Consider the following 23,279-nt stretch of genomic DNA (forward strand, 5'->3'; position numbering starts at 1 on the left):
ACAGAAGAGAATTTATGGGCAGCAGTAGATGGGGGCTTAGGTTAAGCATTCTATCTGCCCTGAAACTTCCGTGAGACAAGAAACAAAGTGGGGAATGCCTAGAGAAAAAGGGATGACAGAGCTCCCTTGGAGCTAAGATGCGAGAATGTTAATAAATACATACAATATATACCATTTCACTGCAACAAAAATACAACTATACACAATTACTTTCTTTTACTGCCCCAGCAGATATGTTCCATATATCCATGCAATTGGCTCACGCTTACCACTATTTACATAATTTGCTTTGGTACTGATGCACAGGTTTGAGGATCTCAGTGCCATCCTGAATATTCCTTCTCCATTTTGAGTGATGGTAGGTCAGGGATTCCCAGCAATCAATGAGGATATTACATTTCATCCAGGAAACTTCGGGAGTATCTTAAAAAAAAATGCCTCAGAGAAAGGAAAAGAATGTATGTAAAACATACTGTGTAGAGAAACGGGAAGAAGTAAGTGGCTCGGCCCATCCAGACATATTGAAAAGAGATTAATGTTTCACAAAGGAAGGTTGAAGGCTACACACAGGGGACTGAAGGTGATGGAACCTGAAGCTAAACACAATCTGCTGGAGGAACCCAGGGGGTCAAGCAGCATTAGTGGGAGAAAAGGAATGGTCACTGTTTTGAGCTGAAACTCTTCATCAGTACAGACGTTTTGAGCAGAACTTATCTAAGAGGATCTCCACTCACTCCCATTCTATGATATATTTTAAATTGTGTTGGTTGAAAGTCATCCAGATGGAATATTTAAGATTACGAAAGGGTCTGAAAGGGTTTACTCATGGGGGAACATCAAAGCTATGCCAATAGAAACTAGACACCAATGGATCAATTGGGGAATTTTGATGTAACATCTCTAACAACAGTGGTTAGAAAGTACAATACAAGGGTCCACAGCATTTTAAGGAGAAAACTGGATTAATGTGCGAAGGGCAATTGAATAGGAAAATGCTGAATGATTAGACAAAAAGGACAAATGGAAACCCAAATGGAATATTGTGTTGCCATGGTTCAGTTGGACTTATTTTGTATTCTGTGCAATTCTATGCAATGGACTCCACATGAAAATTCTAAACATGGAAGAGATATAAAATTCAATTATTAAATATCAGTAATTTATTTTTTTTAATTGTATTTCTTAATCAAAATAAGTCATACAATCAAAATCAAAATACAAGTAAATACATAATATTTGTCTCATATAACCCCCCGCCCCTTCCAACCCTAACTCCCCCACCCCTCCTAATCCCCTCTAATCGACCCCAAAAGAAAGAAGATAGAAGAGGAGATCAACTAAAATAACAATCTTCAACTATTGCTGTGGTTTGGTGCAACCACAACAACCGTGGGGAAAAAGAAAACTATTACAAATTCACAGCCATATATCTCATATATGGGCTCCAAACTTTAACAAAGAAAGGATAGTTATTACATAAATTATACATTATCTTTTCCAATCAAATACAAGACCTCATTTCCGAGTGCCACCATTGAATACTCAAATAGTCTCATCTTTCCAAGTAATTGCCAAACATTTTCTTGCCACAGCTAATACCAATTTCAGAAATGCAATTTGAGATTTATCTAATTTTAGTTCCAAACTCATTTTCTTGATATAACCCAATAAAAACTACCATAGGATCAAGCACATTTTTAAATTTAAATAAAATTTCTAAAAATTCCTTAATTCTATTCCAAAATCGTCTCACCGTTTCACATAACCAAGTAGAATGCAAGGAAGAACCAACTTGCTTATGGCACCTAAAACATAAATCAGAAGAAATAATATTTCCTTAAGGGTTAAATATAATTGATGTATTAATCTTACATTTATAATTTTAAGTATCACTAATTTCCACAAATATCATGATCTGTTTGGGTGGTCTATTGGACGTGAGATGGCTTCCATTCAACATTAAGAAACATTTTTCCCAATGTTTGCTTCCTGAAGTCCAAGCATGGTGTGCATGGCATTGCACACATGTTGAAGTCAAAGGTATAATATGATTTATGGGAATTAACTGGAGTACTGAACACTGCTCCTATCACCATGGTGAAAGGTCACCAAGGCAACAGAAGATTGTGATAGCATCAGGGCGGGTGTAGAGGAGATTCACCAGGATGTTGGCTGGGATGGAGCAATTCAATTATGAACTGTTCTCCCAAGAGTGGAAGAGAACAAAAGGGAATGTAATTGAGCTATCAAAAATTATCAGAATTATAGATAGACTACAGGACATTTTTATAGCCTCTGAAGTCGATAAAATTAAAGGATGTATGTTTAGTGTAAGAGGGAAGAGATTTAGATGGGATATTAGGGGGACTTTCTTCACCCAGAGAGAGGTATGTACCTGAAAGTACTTGATTGAAGCTGAGCCACTGATCACACTTAAGTGGTGCATGGATACGGCCAAGCACTGGATGATGGGATGAATATGGAAGGGTGTCCTCTGGTGGTTCAGCATGGACAAGTTGGAATGAATGGGCTGTTTCCACGATATCCGATTCTAACATTCTATAAATTAACAAAGGCTTTCAAAATTGGCACTGAATTGTAGTGCAACAAAAATCAGACTCTCATTTTCAGTCAGTTGCAAGCGTAGAAGTGAATTGACAAAAGTACAGGTAATTGAAAGTTGAAATCATCAATGCAAAAGCTGGCACCAGCACCCAAAACCATGGGATACTGAAAATAAAATGAACATTTTTTCTATGCTGTCGCACAGTTAAAAGCTTTCCAGCTCAAATGGTGCAGCATTTCATTCAGCTCTGAGTATGTCAGCACTTTTCTTCCTTTTGGTTCTTCATTGATTTCATCTCTCACCACCACAGCGGAAAATATATATGGGACACAAGATTGACCATCATTTCTTTGATTTTATTTTAAAACCACTAAGTAAGTAAGTAAGGCATTCGTAGCCCCCTGCTCGACTTACTTTACACCTATGACTGTATGGCTCACAACAGGAACAACACCATCTACAAATGATACCACGGTAGTGGGTTGTATAAAAAGGGGCAATGAGTCAGGATACAGGAGGGAGATTGAAAACGTGGCTGAATGGTGCATCAATAACAACCTTACACTCAATGTCATCAAAACCAATTAGCTGATTGTTGAGTTCAGTAAGGTGTACAATCCAATGATCACTGGTGGATCAGAGGTGGAGAGGGTAAGCAAATTCAAGTTTTTGGGGTCCACTATCTCAGATGATCTTTCCCAGGCCCAACACATTAATGGCATTGTTAGCACCTTTTCCTCTTCAAGAGTTTACATGCACATGCACGTGCTCCATTCTCGATGCTACCATCAGGAAAGAGGTCTAGGGGCCTCAAAACTCGTGCTGCCAGGTTCAGGAACAGCTGCTACCCCTCCACCATCAGAGTCCTCAACAATAAACTCAATCAGGGACTCATTTAAGGATTCTGAGTTTTGCACATTATTGATTTTTTTTTTGCTCTTTGTATTTCATAGGTTTGTTTCCATTTATTTATTTATTTGTTTACATGTGTATGTTGTGTACACTTATTTTTTGCACTATCAATTAGTGCTAATTTTCCATGCCCGCAGGAAAAAGAATCTCAGGGTTGTATGTGATATCATGCATGTTCTCTGACAATAAATCTGAAAATCAGTGAACACATCCATTATTGACAGCGAGTGTTTATAACGTGATAAATGAAATCTATTTTGATTTCCTTAACTCACAGTTCACAACAGATATTGCTTTTCCATGAATTGTCTTTAAGAAGGGAGATGGTGGGAATGTATTTATCCTACTAATTATATTTTAGTTAAAAGAAAGACCTTTATTTCATCAATAAAAGCAGGCTAATTATTCTCATATGTTTATTTATATTGAGCAATGTACTGTATGTCAGATAAAATATGTTGTGTTTTTCAGCTGACACTAGAAATTACCTTTTTCAATTTAAAAAATAGGTATAGAAAGCTATGAAATGGGCTTCATAATTAGTAATGATAAATTATCAAAATATAAGTATTCATTCTTGTTTAGTGACATAACAGATGCTGACTGACTTCTTGTGAGTTCACTGAATTTCTAACAATTACTTTGACTCTGTCATTTGAAACTTCAGGTCAGCTCCACTATACAATAAGACCATGACAGATAACTTCAACTTTATATTTCTGTTTATCAGCAGTTGTGAAAATAGGAGCTTGAAGACACCACTTCAGGACAACCCTGTCAGATCTGCTCTAGGCCTCCATGCCAGTTCTCCACAATAAATGCCTCTCAAGATCCAGCTTCCATGACATGGCGGTGTAAAACATTCCAGACATTCACTGTGACACTAGTATCTCACTTCTTCCCATTGCGAGAACCAATCCATCTCTGTTTTAAAAGATAATCAAAGACTCTGCTTCCACCGCGCTTTGAGGAAGAAAGTTTTAGACTCACAACCATCTGTGAGAAAATTAAATTGCCTTCATATCCTTCCCAACTGGTGACCCCTTATTTTGAACCAGTGACTGCTGTGCAATACTGATGCTGGATTAAATAAAAATGCATTCTCTGCAGTATTTTGAAATTAAATTGTCAATAAATATCCCCTTGTAAGTGAATGTAACCGGTGGGTGTTTCAGATGATAAATGATGGTGATAAATGATGTCTCCAGCTCCACTTCAAATGTGTTGCTTGACATAAAGCAGCTCTATTAATTTTTTCTATGCAGCAAAACAGGTGCCCTAATCCTTCTAAATCAATTATCAGCCTTTTATTTCAGGTAGCTATTTGGAGATGAAGTTAGAATGCTCCTGTGCTTGATGCACAGTGGGCATACAGGGGTGGATAGACCTGCTTTCTTTCTCTGTATTCTTTCAGTGGCGTACTGGATGGATTGCATGACATCACTGGCAAAGCTGTGAATATAATGTAAAGGTCATTTGCTGCATTGATCTCAGGTCCTGATAAAACCTAAGCATTATGATCCAACCTCAGAGTGTTTTATACACACTAGGTGGTAGAAACTATTAACAAGTGGAGGTTTCATTGTCTTCCCATTCAGTCACAGTGATAACCAGACTTGCTCTTTGATGTCAAGCTTAGCACAGAACACTTAGGAGTTACTGACCTTTATTTGGGGCCGATTAAATCTATAGTTGGTGGTTAAGAGGCAACAGTGAAAAATATGTCAAAGTAAACGTCTTACTTATGAGTTACAGAGAATCAATTGTTCCCTTGTACATTACCAGTGGCTATACCTCACTGACGAAAGACAAAGGAGGAAAAACCCAACACCCAACCCCAACCCACCAATTTTCCCCTGCAACCGCTGCAACCGTGTCTGCCTGTCCCGCATCGGATTTGTCAGCCACCAACGAGCCTGCAGCTGACGTGGACTTTTACCCCCTCCATAAATCTTTGTCCGCGAAGCCAAGCCAAAGAAGAAGACCTCATATTATGTTCATAACTTTAAGTAAGATTAATAAATAGCAGCATTTGTTGATTGCCTGATATAAAAAGAGGAACCTCCAGGAGAAGTACATGCCTCCAATCACTTCCAAGCAGTGGGGCAAAATGGGAGAAAAATGCAAGAATTCAACTGAATAATCAAGCCAACAAGGATGGGCAACCTATCTGGTTTGGAAGAAATAGTTTACTGAAGATTAAATTTCTTTCCACATCCGTCGAGGTAACCTTTGAGTTATCTCTCTTTTTATTCTATCCCAAAATAGTTCAGTGATCCCAACTTCAGGAAAAAGTACACAGTATCCCATTAAATTGTACGTACAATTTCTTATTTTTGTCCTATTTAGGACCTGATTTTAGACTGGGCATCCTTTGGGTCATTAAAATGTCTATCAAGAAATATTAAGTCGATAGCTCTAACATTGAGATTGACTATGTATCAAATTGAATTTTTGCGTTTAGGCCTGGCTATTTCAAAAAAGTGTTTAGCTATTACATGGAAATCTAATATGATTTTAAGTAGGAAAAGATGGAATAATGAAGTGAGAGCTTGTATTTCTTTATAAAAGATTACATATAATTTAAGATACAAATATTTTTTCTTTATTAAAGTTTGGAGCCCTCATATGAAAATTATTGATGTTAAAATTTGATCTCTTGGTCCACTTCGATGGATGCCACCATTCCTGCAGCTGGAAAGTTTAAAAATGATTGTAGTAGATGATGATCTCCTTTTTCTTTCTTTTGTAGGTGGGGAAGTGAGGAGGGAGGGTATTTGTGGGGTGGTGGGGGAGGTTAGGGGTGTTGTTTATATAAAAATTATTAATCACATTATGTTTGTATCAATATATAGTAACTAATATTATGTTATGTGATTTTAAATTTTACATAAAATATTAATAAAAAGAACCAATCAGCACCAAGCATGGTCAATTGAGTGTTTGAATGCAGTGATACATTGTCAATGTGAAGCCAAAGAAATGAACTCAACTCATTTACCATGGTGCCAGGATACATTTGTCAGTCTTTACTTTGTATATCAGGCATATTGATTTTAATATTTGCTGTAACGCTGAATGATACTACACCATGGGTTCTAATCAATCCCAAATAAAGTACAGCTTCTAAAGGCTGGAACCAATATATCTATAATCACTCCCGGATCCTGTTACACCATTGTGGGCATCTGGCTTCACCTTTCCTGCAAGCTGGATTCCATATTGAGTGGTTATGCATCTGCGTGTTTTGCACCGAAAACTGGAGTACCGTGTTTCGTTGTGTTGTACTTATACAATCAGACAATAAACTTGACTAGACTTGAAAAGGAAGTGCTATTTTGCTAAAAATATCAGCTCAACTGAGAGATACCTATTTTCAGGGATAAGAGGAGAATGATTTTATTTTCTGAGAGAATAGTATGTATCTGTCAGGAGCTCACTGGGAAGAAAGTAGATGCAGAAACCCTCATGAAAATATATTGTAATATATATGGTTAGCATAGCAGTTAGAACAATGGGATGGGATTGGAGGGTTATTGACAGGGAACAGGGGCCGAGATGGCCTGTTTCCATACTGTAATTGTTATAAGGTTATATGATGCTATTATGGTGCTGTTCAAATCTGGCATTCTCCGTAAGGAGTTTGCATGTTTTCCCTGTGACCTGTGTGAGTTTCCTCCAGGTACTCCATTTTCCTTCCATCCTCCAAAAACGTGTGGGGTATGCAGCTTAAATAGTATATTTGGGAGGCATGAGCTCGTGGGCTGGAAGGGCCTGTTCCCAAGCTGTGTCTCTGAAATATAAGAAATCAAATTTTAAAATTTAGAAAATTAATTAAAATTCCATAGCCAATACAGAACAGTGAAACGCGATGATGCGGAGAGAAAAAAGCATGGTTTTCTTTTGTTGCATCATTTTTTTGGAATTTGGACATTGCGTTTATTTCCCAGCTGGCCTTCATTGTCCACCTGCGATTGCCCTCAAGAAGACAACATTGAGCAGCAAATCTCAAACCCTTGCCATTCTACTGGTCAAAGCCTGCTCTTACCAAATGTTAGTGGTACAGCTGAGTATCTGGCTGTTTCAGAGGGGCTGGAGTCCACACATAAACTAGATCAGGGAAGCATGAACATTGGCTCAGTGGACCTGATGGATTTTCACAATAATCTAATAGTTTTTGTCCTCAATATTTCAAATAATTGGTTTGCTCCAAATTCCATATTTCATTGGCTGAATTTAAATTCCAAATATGCCCTAGTGGGAATGGAACTCCGCTCTCTACATTGTCAGTCTAGGACTCTGAAGGAGTACTCTGGTCACTTAACCACAACAGTTCCCATGATCTTCCTTCTTCAGATCTTTTCATTTCATGAGTTTTTCCATCTTTTTCTCTTTGCCTCTTGGTGAAAATAAATATATTTGCCCTGATGCTGTGCTTTTGGTTTGTAGCTTTTTCGATTGAATCAGCTCAGCTTTAAGGATGGGGGCTGTAACGTGAGCAGTCTGTAGACCTGCCGGCACTTTCTACAGGCATCTAAGAATGCTCATCAGAAGTCCACTGGGGATTTATCATTGGGCTTAATCTAATTAACCAGAATAATTTTCCCTGGGCTGAAGAGGCCAGCTTGTGGTGCAACCTCAATCTGCAGTCGCTGTGGAATTAAAACTGTGCGGTCCTACCTTCTGATCTTATGGGCTCCTCATGCTGCTCCAAGAATGATAGTGGGGTATCAGCTCAATGGGACTTCCACTCCCTGCATGTCTCAGTATTGTCCATGAACCAGCCACGAAGCCAAATGAGCTGCTGCTTTAAGTCTGAATCAGCAAATGCAACCTTGCCACTTCCAGTACCTTCAGTTGTCATCCACCTAAGTGAATGAATGCTGTGTTCTACCATTTATGTAGGACTCTTTAATCTCCATTAATATTTTTTAAATTTTATGGAGAACTTCAACTTCAATTCAACATTAATACTCGAGGCCATGTAATGTAAAATTATTTCTCCCATCCTTCTTATCCCTGTGGCAGCATGCATTCAATCTTTTTTTGGTTTTCAATCACATTTTATTTCAAAAATGTGCAGATAAGTAATTTTTGGTCCTGGTACAAAATCCTTGTATATTTTGAAGTGTTACTGAGCTGCATTTATTGATAACACATTTTTTCCAATATGTAGATACATGCAATGAATCTGCTTTGCTCTAGTTTTGTGTCCACAAAACATTACAGCACAGAAACAAGCTCCTTGGCCCAGCTCGTTCATGCAGAACCTAGTTCCATCAACCTGCATCCAGACGATAGCCCTCCATCCCCATGCCATCCAAGTACCTAGCCAAACTTCTCTCAAATGTTGACATATTAATATATACAGAAACAGGCTCTTTGGCCTCTCTAGTCTGTTCCAAACTTTTTTTTGCCTAGTCCCACTCGCCTGCTTATAGTCCAGAGTAGCCTTCCATACCCTTCCCATCCATGCACTTGCCCAAATTCTTCTCAAATTTAAAATTTGAGCCTTCCTTCACCACTTTATTAACAGCTCATTCCACACTCCAGTGTGTGAAGAAGTTCCACCTAATGTTCCCCCTAAATTTCTCCCTTTCATTTTAACCCATGTCTTCCGGTTTGTATCTTACCTACTTTCAGTAGAAAAAGCCTACCTATATTTACTTTGTCTATGCCCCTCATAATTTTAAATATCTCTATCAAATCTCCCCTCATTCTTCTACGTTCCAGGGAATAAAGTCCTAACCAGTTTAACCTTTCCCTATAAATCAGTTCCTGATTCTAAAATATATTTCCTGTATTATCTCTCTCTCTTTCTCTATTTTTTATGTGTTTCTCTGAATGTGTGTGTATAAATACATCTAAATCTGTATAAACACACACACACACACACACACACACACACACACACACACACACACACACACACACACACACACACACACACACACACACACACACACACACACACACACACACACACACACACACACACACACACACACAATATGTTCTGTGAAATAGGACATTGTATGAACACAATGCTATCCGGTTATGTCTGCTACGTCCCATTCTCTGATCGGAGAATAGGACGTCGCGAACTTAACCAGATTATTGATTTGCTTCAATTAAATCATTAACTCATACAGATTTCAATTTGCAACGTAAAAATATGCACACCATAAATTCAAAACTAGGCAATGGAAAACCTATGGAACCTTATGTATATGCGGTTGGATGTTTCCCGAATGGATGTAATGTTTATGTTGCTTTGTGAGATTATTATGTCGGCGGGCAGCAACCTCCTTTGAAGAAGACCACAGAGCCCACCTCTCTGACAAAAGACAAAGGAGGAAAAACCCAACACCCAACCCCAACCAACCAATTTTCCCTTGCTACCGCTGTAACCGTGTCTGCCTGTCCCGCATCGGACTTGTCAGCCACAAACGAGCCTGCAGCTGACGTGGACATTACCCCTCCATAAATCTTCGTCCGCGAAGCCAAGCCAAAGATTTTGTGAGTGCACGTGTGTGCATCATCTACTGTCTTTCCTTCATCAACTTTCCCAGTAACCTCCTCAAAGAACTCTATAACGTTGGCCGGACATGTCCCACCATGCACCAAACCATATACTGGCCATTTGCACATGAGCTATGACAACTTGCAATTAAGTCAATTTTCAGCATTCAAAGGGACTCAACCTCCTCAATGATCCAATGCAAGAAATTTCAAAGACTCACTGTAGGGTGGCATTAACATCAAATTCTCCAGTTTCTGCTAGACCACTCCCTGTTCTCCCTCTCTTCCCTACTCCTCTGTCTCCTTCCCTCCTGCTCTCCAACCTTTTTGCTTCTCCATTCACAAAGCTATCTCCCCACACCCTGTTTTATGGATTGCCCTCCTTTCCTTATCCACCTGCCCGTGGGCCTGTGCTCATCCCTCCCCACCATTTTATTCAGGCCCATGCCTACATTTTGTTCATACCTTAATGAAAGGTTGGAGCCCAAAAAGTTGGTTATGTATCTTTATCTTTACTGCATAAATTATGTGGTTTAACCTGCTGAGTTTCGCAACCATTGTGATTTTATTTCACAGAAGGTGAGAACCCTTTTCTCACATGGATCTTTGTGGAGATCATTGTTGAGCATCATTTACACAAACATTTTGGACTTTGGATTCAGCAGTATCAGAAAATATTGAATGCAGTAGAACAATTAATGTCTGAGGAACGCAGTGAAAAATCCAGTAACACCCCAACAACCTCTTGTACGTGGGACCTTTGTGCTACCAGGCTGGCAAGTTGTCTGGAATATCAGATGTTATTCCTGTTAATACACTAGCACAGCTTTAATTAGACTTTTTATTAGAAGTTATTTAACATTTTTGTAACATTCTGTAATCAGGAATGAGGTACATGTGTCATAGGACTCATATCTTCAGGTTCAGGAATAGTTGCTTCCCCCTCAAACATTAGAGTCCTGAACAACAGACTCAATCAGAGACTCATTTATTTTGCTTCTTATTTTTGCTTCTCATTTTGCTCATCATTTATTACTGAATATTTATTTTTCTGTATTTGCTCAGTCAATTTGTTTACACTTCTTTCTTTTGTGTACATTTCTTTCCTCTTGAATATAGCAACTAGTTACTGACACGTAGAAATTCAGCCTGACCCGCAAGAAAAAGAATCTCAGGGTTGTAAGTGATGTCATGTATGTACTCTGACAATAAATTTGAACTTTGACTTATAACTTTGAAATTTCCGAGTAGTTTTGTCACAGTTGCATACTTACATGGGCCAGGAGTAGACGCTGGTGATGCATCCGGGGCGATACACGCAAGAGGTAACGCTCATACGCTGGTCAGAACGGGGAGTGTGAACAGTGTGGTGATTCATGCACATGTACAGAGTCGCATTAGGAGGAGATCAGGAGGTCGCGGTTCCCTACATGGTGGACAGCCAATGGAAAGGGCAGGTGTTTTCAGGGAAGATGTGTGGTGTTTTGTTTTGGAAGAATGAATGGTCAACACCATTTTTTGCGCTGAAGAAAGAATGAGTGTGTTCTTTTCACTGAGTGTATAGAATTTAACTTTGATTCTCCATAGCTTCAGGGGTGCACAGAGTTCCACAAGTTTTGAGGGAATGTGGGAATCTCGTTCTCATTAAGTTTTGGGAGAGAACAAGAACATGAGACTTGGGGAGTTACAGAGAATGCAGGAACTAGGGTACTGGTGAGTTTCATGGAGGAGGGGACTGGGGCCCTGGTTAGTTTCAGGAAAGCACTCAATTGTGGCCCCAGTGAGTGTCAGTAATCAAAAAGCAGTTCAGATTATTTGAGGGGAAATCTTATCTTACCTGCCTGACTTTAAACTGATGCGATTTGGCCCAGTAAAAACACAGAAATGCTCTAGGAACTCAGCAGTTTTCCCAACTCCCATAGGAAGTCAAAACATATTACAGGAGTACTGATGTTTCGGTCCTGAGCCCTTCTTCAAGGTATGGAAAAAGCAGACAGTGTTTGAATAAAAGAAATGTTAAGGGGAGGAATACAGGCTAACAGACAAAAGGTAATGATTGGCTATGAAGAATAGGCCAGGAGAAAGAAAGGTGAGAATTGATAACGGGAGGAGGGGGGTTCTAGCTCTGTGAATGTAGAGCTGAGGACAAGGAGACAGAGGGAAAAGGGAAGAGAGAGAGAGAGACAGATCCACAGGAAGGGAGGCATGGAGTGGGAGTGGAGGGGGGCACGGGAGGGGGGGAGGGAAGGGGCGGTGTAGGTTTGGCTAACGGAAATTGGAGAAGTCAATGTTAATGCTGTTTGTTTGGAAGGTGCCCAGGCAGAATACAAGGTGTTGTTCCTCCAATTTATGAGTGGTCTCAGTCTAGCAGTGATTAGGCCCAGTGGCTGTTTTACACTTGCTGAACTTTACTTTCCACTGAAGTTGAAAAAACTGGAATAATAATGAATGGCTTGTTTTATACAATAATTTTTGTCCTATAGCCTTGTTTACAATGCCAATTTAGGACCAGTCAGAATTTGGCGTAAGTTTAATTCCAGATGAAATTGGTGATGAAAAACCTGTTTTACTGTGTGTTCCAGTATCGTATAAGCATTTATGACAACCTCTCCGGAGATGGATTTCGTGCTTGCAAGATCCTATGAGGTGTATGAGTGTAAATCAAGAATCTGCATTCAGTAAGTATTACTATTGCCTGGCAACAGAAGGTGACTGGAATTGTGCCTGGAACTGGCATTGGTCCGTCATCACTCCATTACCTTTGATCAGAGCTGCCTCATTTTAATGGTGGTGTAAACAGGGCATGTTCTTTTCATTATTCCTGAGATTATTTAGATTCAATAACAAAAGTTACATGAATATAATTATAATTGTTGACTACAACAATCCATTCTTTTAGAGAAGTTTGGGCCAACGGTTGATCTGAGAAAATAAATTCTAGTTTCAGGAGTTAGCCTTTGGAAGTATAAGTTTACCTCGAGGTCTTGAATGTTGTGGTAAATCAAATGCAACACTGACGCTAAATGGTTTTCATTAAATAACATCACTTGTTTAGTCACATTATCTCGTAAAGAAAGGGAATTCAAAATCCTCCAATAATCATAATGTAAACCCGATGGACTGGACTGCTGTTTGACATTTAGTCAGTTTGATGATCTTTTTAATTAAACATATTGAACAAATAAATCAATGCAAAAAAAAGGAAGAAAGTTTGAAATATTATTATTTAAGAATGTAAGTTGAATGTTTAATAAAATCGATTATATTCTGAATTGTTGATACACACTGAACTAATTTAACCAAAAGCAAACTTTAAACATCAGATTGAATATTAGTTGACGTCATCAAATTAATTAATAAAATTAGTGTTAGGGTGAGGGAATGTTTGGAATGAGTGTGCCTCACATCAGGAATTCATTTGTTCCTAATATCCTTTGGGGTCTTGCATAGCAACGGCAGAGATATGCCTCATCATTTTAAGCAAGAAGGTTGGCTGGCATGAAACTCATTTAGTGAAGGGACCCAGCTGATGATGGTGAATGGAATAGGTAAATTGGTTTTGGTGGGGATTAGGAGGCCCATACAAAATCTTGCCAATTTCAGGAAATTTACCGAGGAAATTCAATAGAATAATGACAGCTGACACTCGCAAGAGTTCTTTGCACATAACATTGAAGGCTTCCTGATTTATATAGAAACCAGGTAATAAAGAAAAGAACAACAGCTTGTATTTATAAAGGTACTTCAGAGAAGAAGTGTCACACAAATATTTTTAGCAAATCAAAGAAAAAGACATTACAACAGGTGACCAAAAGTTTACTCAAGAAGACAGGTTTTAACTGAGAACAGGTGGAGAGGCTTAGGGCTGAGAAGACTGAAGAAATCTACATATATCAGTCAGTGTTGATGAAACAGATAGGGAGTTTCAGAACTGGGACATTTTAAAAGGCTGTTTTCTAAATTTAGCTGCTGGGGTCCAAGACAGCAAAATTTATTGTTTTTAAAAACTCAGCCGATCTCGTAGGGTCCATTGAAGGTGTAGATGAATTCCTGACATTTTGGGCCTGAGCCCTTCTTCGAGGAATATTTATTGTTCTGTCAACCTTTATCTGCCACTGTTAATTTATTTAGTAAGATGACATTTCAAAGGGTACTAAGGAGACAACTGCACTGTTATGGGTCTAAAGTCAGAGGTAGACCAGGCCCTTCAGGTAAGGTTGGGAAGCCTTCTTCTTGAAACTGATGTTAATTAAACAGCCATGTTCTTTTTGGAGAGTAAATAGTTTCATGATCACCGTTGCTGAGAGTTTATCTGCTGAGTTATTTATTTGAATTGAAATACTAAATTTTACATTTGAAAAATGCATTCACAGCAACAGCATCGGTTGAAGTGCATTCTGGCCCATGAAACCTTTGATGCCCAATTGTATCCAATTATCCAGCCCACCTGCACCCTTGAGAGGATGGGAGGAAACCGGAGTACTTAGAGAAAACCCACCCAGAACATGCAAACTCCTCACAGGCAGCATCAGATTTGAACCTGGATCACTGTAGTCGTGTTGTGCTATCTGGGATGTGAACTGTGTATCACCCTTGCTTTGGAACATTAGTCTCTGCCTCAGGATTAATAGTGATTTCATCACTCTACCCACACCATTGATTGTGGTTCATCCACAGTGCAGATTTTAGGCATTGGAGTGCCTAATATAACGGAAGGGGTAAATATTGATTCTGGTGGCTGACCAGTCAACTGTTTTGTCCTGGAGGGTTTCAAACTTACATAAGAAACAGGAGCATGAGTAAAGTCAATCAATCTTCAAGCTTATGTCAACTCATGAGTCACTGACCTTTAATCCAAAATTATCCATTCATCACGAATCCTGTTTTCTGTTCTCTAGCTGCTCTCCTCTCCATCCCAATCTCGGGGTTGCTCCAAATTGTGAATATTCCACAGCATACCTGGCATTTTGATGCATTGAACAATTCTTTTTTAAATTTGTTCATTCACTCACTTTCAGTAAAAGAGAAAATAACTGTGTAGTTTGAAAACAATGGCCATAGATCAATTTTTTCAAATATTGCCTAAAATTACTGAGCAAATAGAAAATTGAAAAAAATGTTACAGCATTTTACAATATAATCTTCTTATCAAAGTAATTACTTTTTCATATATCTGTAATCTTACATCATGAATCACAATTTCTCCTACCATTCTCTGATATTGAATTAGTTAAAGTGAAGAAATCATGTTGTTTAAGATAAAAGGCTTATTCTACTGACAAAATGTTTCAGATCCAGAGTGTGACCCATTGTGAGCTTCACACGTTGTTGGCTAGGGCTGCACATTTGTTTTCTTTTGGTCACACAGGCATTTGGCAAGTGTATAAATCGACAGTAGTGTAGCTAGCAGAGCTGCTGCTTCCCATCTCCAATGAACCAGGTGCAATTCCAACCTCCCATGTTGGCTGTGTGAAGTTGGTGCATGCTCGCTGCAACTGCTTCAGTTCCCTCCAGTGCTCTGATTTCTCCTGCATTCCAAAGATGCGCTGGTTGATAGCTTAAATTGGCCACTGTAAGTTGCCCCAGTGTTTTGGTGAGTGGTAGTAGATGGAGGTGGGGAGTGGGTGTTGAGAATGTAGGGAGAATAAAGTGTGGTGTGATTGGGTGTCTGATGGTTGGCATGGACTTGGTAGGGTGGAGCACTGGTTTATGCCAGATGATTAAGGTTTGTCCTTTCCAAGGGGCATGCACCCTCTTCCTGCAGTGCTATTTTATCGTTTTTTTTTTAATTCTTGGGACCTGGACAATGCTGGGAAGGGCATTAACAGTCATCCATCTGTCATGGCCCCTGAAATGGAGAGGGAGTTAAGAACGATAAAGTTCTACAGCATGGAAACAGACCCTGTGGCCCAACTTGTCCAATCTAGACCCATTGGCCTGCATTTGCCTCCATATCCCTCTCAACTTTTCCCATCCATGTACACATTCATATGTCCTCTCAATGTTACAATGGTCCCCGTCATCACCACCTGCTCTGGTAGTCAATAGCACTGGTAGGTCTGGAGCCAGATAAAAGCCAGATGGACAAGCACCATGTCTGACGTGTGAACCAGAAGGTTTTTACAACAATCATGTTTACTTTAACTGAGATTAGCATTTTAAAGACATTCCAGGTTCATTTAATGATTCTTTTTCAAATTAAGTTATTTGACTTTTAAATTTCCTAACTCTCATATTGGCATTCAAACTGGATCAATAATCTGGGATATATAATCTGATAGTTTGATCTCTACCCAACTGCAATTGACACAATTTAATTCAGCCTAGATAAGTTGAACATTGGTTTTCAAGGCTTTGGAACCGAAACATTTCCAAAATGTACAGCGAAACGCCGATTTTACGTGCCATAATTTAACGTGAATTCGGATATAACACGATCAATAAATTGGACTCGAATGTCAGACTCCCGGCAGGGGCAGGGACATCAGGGTCCTGGATTGGCTTAAAATGCATACAGAATAACTGGAGATGTTCTAAATAAAGGAGAAATTGAAATGATGTAGGTATGCATAATAAACAGGGAAATACAGTGAAATCTCGATTTAGCACAACCTCGCTTTTTTCATGATGTGATTTTATGGACCTCAATGATTGCTTTATAATGGGGTTTCACTATAACAGCCAATAGCCCAACCATCTAAATTGGACACCACAGAAACTTTTAAATGTAATTAGTTGGTTCGATGCATTCTTAGTCAGTATTGGTGGTACTTTTACTAAGTGAAAATATCCAAAGCAAACACTTTAAGAACCAAGTAGCATAAAAGTTGCTAATCTGTCTCCACTTTCATTTGTTAATAATGTTCTTCCTTAGGAATGTAATGGTTTTCTTTTGATTGTGCACACACTATTTGCAGAGATTTTCTTCTCACTCTGATTTACATGTTTCATCCCGAGTTATTTTTCACATTTCCTTTCTATATAGGAGGCCAAGAGCTATCAGGCACTTGAACCTCCAGAACTACCCAAGCCATAACTACTCCACACCAGCAGAAGATCTGTCTGCACAAATTAAATGTTATATTTTTTGGCACTTACTGCAACTGTGAATATTTATCTATCCTTTCATTACCGCTTTTTCTACGTCATTACCCATTATAGCAAGTTCATTTATGCTGTTGTTGGTGTAATGTTAAGTACCTGGGTGGCTGCAGTAAGTAAACAATTTGGTTCATCTGTTTATTGTACTTATGTTGTAGCTGTTAGCGCAATGACTTTACAGCGACCAGGACCGGGGTTCGAATCCCGCGGAGTCTGTGAGGAGTTTGTAGGTTATCCCTGTGCCTGTGTGGGTTTTCCCTGGGGGCTATTGACTCCTTCCACTGTTTGAAACATACTGGGGTTGTGGGTTAGTTGGGTGCAAATTGGGTAGCACGGATTCATGGACAGATATGGCCTATTACCATCCTGTATGTCTTAAAAAAATTATCATATCATGCCCTTTCATATTGTATCATATCCTATTTCCTGATATCATCTATTTATTGGAGGGGCAACTGCCTAGGAACACCAGGTGCCTTATAGTAGACCAAAGTTAAAGAATAAATTCTAAATGTAATATTATGTGACAATAATGGAACTTTTACCTTTTTTGATACATGATATGATATCATCTCATTTTGGCTTCTCGAGTTTATGCTTGGTTCACAAAAAAATCCTATTCACCATCCATTTAGTCTGAGACATTCCCATCAATTCCCACCAGATTTTCTTACTCACAAGAACGCCAGGAGCAATTTATGGTTCCAATTAGTCTAAAGACCCACACATCCTTGTTATGTGGGAGAAAACCACATGGTCAGAGGAAGAACTGTGTAAACTCTACACAGAAAGTACCAGAGTTTTGATTGAACCCAGGTCACTGGACCTGTGGGGCAGCAGCTTTACTTGCTGAGGTATTATACCACGTCAGTTCTTCTGAGTAAAGAACTTAAATTGAGATTTAGACATTGGTACTTTTACTAATGCAAAAAAAAGTATAACTTCTTATACAAATTATATAACAAAAAAAGGATGATCAAATCCCTCTTTGGGGATAAGAATATTTCTCTTCAATGACACGCTTTTCAAATATCATGTATACTCCCAAGCATATGGGACCACAAGGATAGGCCATTCACTCCAATCTTTGAAAAGCTAATGATCATTCCCATCTCACAGCACCTAATAACCTGAATATACCTGATCTCAGAAGCTCAGCAGGCTCAGGACTGGTCAGTACATGGAGGGGAGACCGCCTAGGAACACCAGGTGCTATAGGTTTCTGTGAGGGTCGCTGGACAAAGTGGCGACTCTCTGTCTTCCTTACGGGCAACAAAGTTAAAGAATTTCATGTATGTTACAATCTAAATGTAGTGTTATGAGGCAATAGTGGAATCTTTGGCTTTATCTTTTCTTGAAAGCAAAGTAGCATTGAAGATCTAAAACACCTCAGTCTATTTGTTCGTGCTTTCAACTGTCTCTCCTTATTTGTTCTCGCTCTTCTGGCACTAATCAATGAAGCACCTTTGGGCCATTTCCTTACATTACAGAATTACATGTGTGGAACTGACAAAGCAGAAACAGGTCATTTGGACCAACCATCTCCTGCCAATTTTTAAAAATATTTATAAATTCTTCTGCCAACCCTCTCAGTTCTTTTTCTGCATTTAATTATAGTATCTGTCATCCTTTGAATCTATCTATTGGTTGTTCAACTTCCATAAATGGTTAATAATGTCACATTACCAACACTCTCTGGATAAAGAAGATTTTAATAGTGTTCCATATTAAATTTATTAATGAATCTTATCAGTTTTAATCTCTAATTTGGGCGGTGAAAACACAGAAATGCTAGAGGAACTCAGCAGACCTCGCAGCGTCCCTAGGAGGTAAAGTTATGTAACCAATGTTTCAGGCTTGAGCCCTTCTTCAAATTATAGGAACATTTGAACTACATCATGAATCTTTGATTTTTAAAAAAAATTTAGACATAGAGCGCAGTAACAGGCCCTTACAGCCCTTGAGCCCAAATAACCCAATTAATCTACACTACCCTCCCCCCCCATATGCTTTGAAGGGTGGGAGAAAACCAGAGCACCCTGCGGAAACCCACGCAGACACAGGGAGAATGTACAAACTCCTTAAAGACAGCGCTGGATTGGAGCCAGGGGTGCTGGTGCTGTTAAAGCCCTAACAGTGCTGTCCTTAAATTTGATGTTGGATAAGTAGATGAAAATAATTAAGAATTCAGTGACAATGGGCTTTACAGATCAATATAGATGTTGCCAAGGTTTAATTCAGTCTGCTGCTTGGTGCCATTGATGATGTGGCAATTGATCAAAGTACCCCTGGACTATCCATGGAGAGGATTGACTTGTGATCCTTGAGGAAGTTCCATACCTGTTGAGGCTGAATTATGAAGAGTATGCTCTCGGTAGGATCGTTGCACTAGGAACACCTCCTCAAGAATCGAGGTTAGAACAAATCTACAACTGGGTTCTCCTGAATTCAATCAAGGTGAAATGAAAAGATGTGCATTCGATTAAAGAAACACCCAAGAAGAACTTGGGTTGATTGAAAGTGCCAAGGTCATAAATTTGGAAAATAAAATACGGTTCAGCAGAAAAAAGTGAAAAATGCAGAAGACAGAATAACCTTAAATGTGACAATGTAATAAATTTATCAAGATAAAACAATGAAACAGAATCCTTCTTAGATGTCCAAACACTCAAATTATCTAAAGAGAAACTCTTGCTTCATGCATCACTGAAGCTCAAAATGAATTCCCCAGACATATGCAGAGATGAAAAATATATACTTTTAAAAATTCAAGCAGATTGCCGTTCTGGTTGCATAGCATAAGCTCCTTGTACCTAAACAGCACAACATATTTCTTTTCCACAGGAGGTAGTTATGACAAATTAGAAGTCCAACATTTTATCCGATGGTGCAAAGCCTCTAGCTGTCACTGGGGAGATACTGATCAGATTTCCGAGCTCCACGGTCCCGAGGCACCACAATGAGTTCCATATGGTCATCCAAATGCTTCACCTGTATCTGGTCACACTTTCAGAAAGAGTTCTCATATTTGATCAAATATCTTCAACTGCGTTTGGGGGAAGGGGTGAGAGTCTGGGGGAGATGGGCTAATATTTGCTTTCATGTACAGCCTGCTTGATAATTTGAAGGCGCTTTCCCCCCCCCCTCCCTGAAGCTGTTACTCACTGAAGGTGTTTCCAATATGTTCTAGTGAGCTTAATTTCTTTCCTGCCACTTTTAAGCTCTTTAAATTCACTGTTCAAGCAAGCTCCATACAGTGCATCATATGTCCAAACTGAAGGGTCTGTCCATCTGCCCTGTGTCTGTCAAAGCTGTTCCTAGAAAGGTTGCCATGAACACACAAGGTTTGGGCCACTGCACATCTCCTTTCTATGGCAGAAGGAAAGAACCTTTCGCTGAATGGCCTGCCTTGAGGGTGAGGAAACTCAAGATGTAAAAACATATTGTGTGAGGGAACCACTGGTGTAAATTGAGACCTTGCTGGCCCGCGGCCCTGAACACTGCTGTTTCATTTGTTGCCTCACCCTGATCAAATACAACTGATTTGCGGCACTTCCATCAGAATGTTCTCCATACTTTTGCAGTCCTTGCTGCGATGGATTTCCTTTGTCATGTTATTCAACCCTAACCCTGTGGCTCTAACCTTTAACTTCCAGCAGCCAACCATTTCAATTCCCTTCATCATTCCCATACAGACCTCAGCCTCAACCATTGCCAAGGTGAAGCCAGATGCAAATTTGTGGAAAAACACATCATATTTCTCCTGAACTGCCCTAAAACCAACTGAATGAATGTCATTGTTTCTAATTTTCAGTAACCCCTACCCTCCACCCCTATCTGCTTCCACTATTTCCATTTTTTCCCCATTGTAGTCATATGACCACCAGCCTACTGAGGGGGCAATCTCTGTACCTGCAGGAAGACCACCTGAGGGCTGACTCCACCTGGCCGGCTGTCAATCAGCTGACTCGAATATAGACCTGAGCCGGCCCCTCCTGAGCCAGTCACACGGGAGCCACTGGTGTTCAGACTTTTACCTGAATAAAGCCTGTTGTACAGTCTTTGAGTTTTGTCTTTGTTTGCTGCTCCCTCAGCGCACCGCACCCACTCCCATTGTTACTTTTCTCTCTCACATGCCCCCCTCTTCCCAGTGGTCCCTTCCTCTACCTCTCTCCACCTCCAGTCCAACATCCTACTGCCTCTTGATATAGTTGATATCTCTCCTTTCTGTCCAAAACATTGACTGACCATTTTTATCCAAGGACACTGCTTGGACCTCCGAGTTCCTCCACCAGCTCATAGCTAGCACACTAGATAGTCATGAGGACATTGGAAAGTAATTTGTTTGCTGTTTGTTTACATGCATACATGCACAGCAAGCACAGGACTAATCTGGGCTTTGATGTTATGTCAATTATTTAATCTGCCCTTCAAATCTTAAGGTCAGTTCTGATGAACATTTAAAACAAATGAAAGATTCCACAGGACTTCTTCATAATGGAACATGGCAATCAAGGGTTAAAGCTGCTATTGCACTTGCCTGAATCCATATTATTATCTTTAGGCATAATGACTCCAATTCAAGACATCAACACTTCATTTCAATATTACAGAGGATATTGTCTTTTTCAAGAGATGGGCTGGTGCTGGACTGAATAAATCTTAAGGGTCAGATGCGCAATTACTAGATGAAATGGCTGACACCGGTCAAAGGCACAGTCCTCCAACTCTTGGAGATCTATGTCTAAAGCCTGCTTAGGAATGAATGATGAAGGTTATTTCTTATTAATTGCTGTTCAGGTCGCAAATGAATGTCTTCTAAAAGTCTTAAATTAAGTCTTCCAAGGGTATGTACTACAAAACTATTCTAATCCAGTTTCATAATCCCTCCATCCTCCACGTGTTTAAATAAATTACTGTGAGGGCAGAGATATCTTGTGAAATGTCTGGTGATGAAATATCAAATAACTTGTGTTTCAGATACATTGCAAATATTGATTTAATAAAAGAGCGGGGGGAGGGGGGGGAACTGTTAATTATTTGTTCATCTTATAGTTTTAAACCAACCTTTTATCTGAGATCTGTGGGTTTCCAATGAGACTTGTCTTGGAGTATTAATCTTAGTGAGTATTAATCTTCAACTGTGCAATACTCATTGAAGATTCTATAGGTTAGGCATAGAGAGGTTTATTAGGATGCATGTAAAATATCATGGAATAAAACATTGAAAAAAAGTTATTGGTCCTAATGTAATTTTAAAGCTCTGCTCGATTATTTTCATTATTTTGTCATTTTTACACAACCCAGAGAAATTAATTTTGCTGATTTATTAACTATCATAACCAATATAGATTTGTTTTTCTCTTTTGCTGGTGGTTAGTCATTGAACTAATTCGGAAACACTGGCACCACTCCTGCCACAAATGACAATGAGGCATTCACTGAAATCGACCTTGCGAGGGAAAAGATAATTTCATTCATGGAGGCTTGCTTCCTTTTAGCTGCATTCTGATGAGCTGTGCAACAGTGGCAAAGCTGTATTTATACCTTTTTCCAGTTCCTCTCATAATATTGTAGCGTGCTTCACTTATTGGAAAGTCTTGATGATTATTTATTATTCATTTGTTCATAGCATGAAGACCATCAGTGGTGAGGTCCATCTCTAATTATCCCTGAAATGACTATATTATTAAAATTGAACTCTTTCGGGAGGCTTGGAAGTTCAAACAAGCCTGATAGGGTAGGGATAGTAGATTCCTATTCTTAAAGGGGATTAATAAGTTAATTTCCTGATTCTTTCTCCAAATGTATTTAATTAAATGAATGCTAGCTCCTTAACTTCTGGTCAGGAATGGTTGCAACCCCTCCACCATCAGATTCTGAAATGACAAACTTAATCAGAGAATCAGAGATCCATTTTAGGACTCTTACTAGGCACATTATTAATAATTGGATATTTATTTTCTGTATTACATTGTTTATTTGTGCTTCCTTCTTGTTTATAATTCTATCTTTTGTAAACATCTTTTCTTGAATACAGTTTTTTGCACCACTGATCAGTAGAAATTCTGCCTGGCCCACAGGAAAAGGAATCTCAGGGTTGTATGCGATGTCATGTATGTTCTCTGACAATAAATCTGAAAATTGAACTTTATGAAAGGGTTCAAGATCATAGCTC

General features: G+C 39.2%; 2 long non-coding RNA genes across 3 annotated transcripts in view; both read left to right on the forward strand.

Annotated features, from left to right (window-relative positions):
- Positions 1-23,279, forward strand: part of LOC138743070 (uncharacterized) — a 73,566-nt gene that overhangs the window by 40,909 nt on the left and 9,378 nt on the right. Inside the window, exon 2 of the long non-coding RNA XR_011344640.1 lies at positions 12,583-12,678. This is a non-coding gene — a long non-coding RNA (uncharacterized lncRNA). The remainder of the gene's footprint in view (positions 1-12,582; positions 12,679-23,279) is intronic.
- Positions 2,140-4,603, forward strand: LOC138743069 (uncharacterized). 2 transcript variants are annotated; one of them, XR_011344639.1, is made up of 2 exons: positions 2,140-2,387; positions 4,209-4,603. It is a non-coding gene; the product is annotated as an uncharacterized lncRNA (long non-coding RNA). The 2 variants fall into 2 exon arrangements; XR_011344638.1 differs by having other exon boundaries at positions 4,212-4,603.

Source organism: Narcine bancroftii, chromosome 9 (assembly GCF_036971445.1).
Source record: "Narcine bancroftii isolate sNarBan1 chromosome 9, sNarBan1.hap1, whole genome shotgun sequence".
NCBI lineage: Eukaryota > Metazoa > Chordata > Chondrichthyes > Torpediniformes > Narcinidae > Narcine > Narcine bancroftii.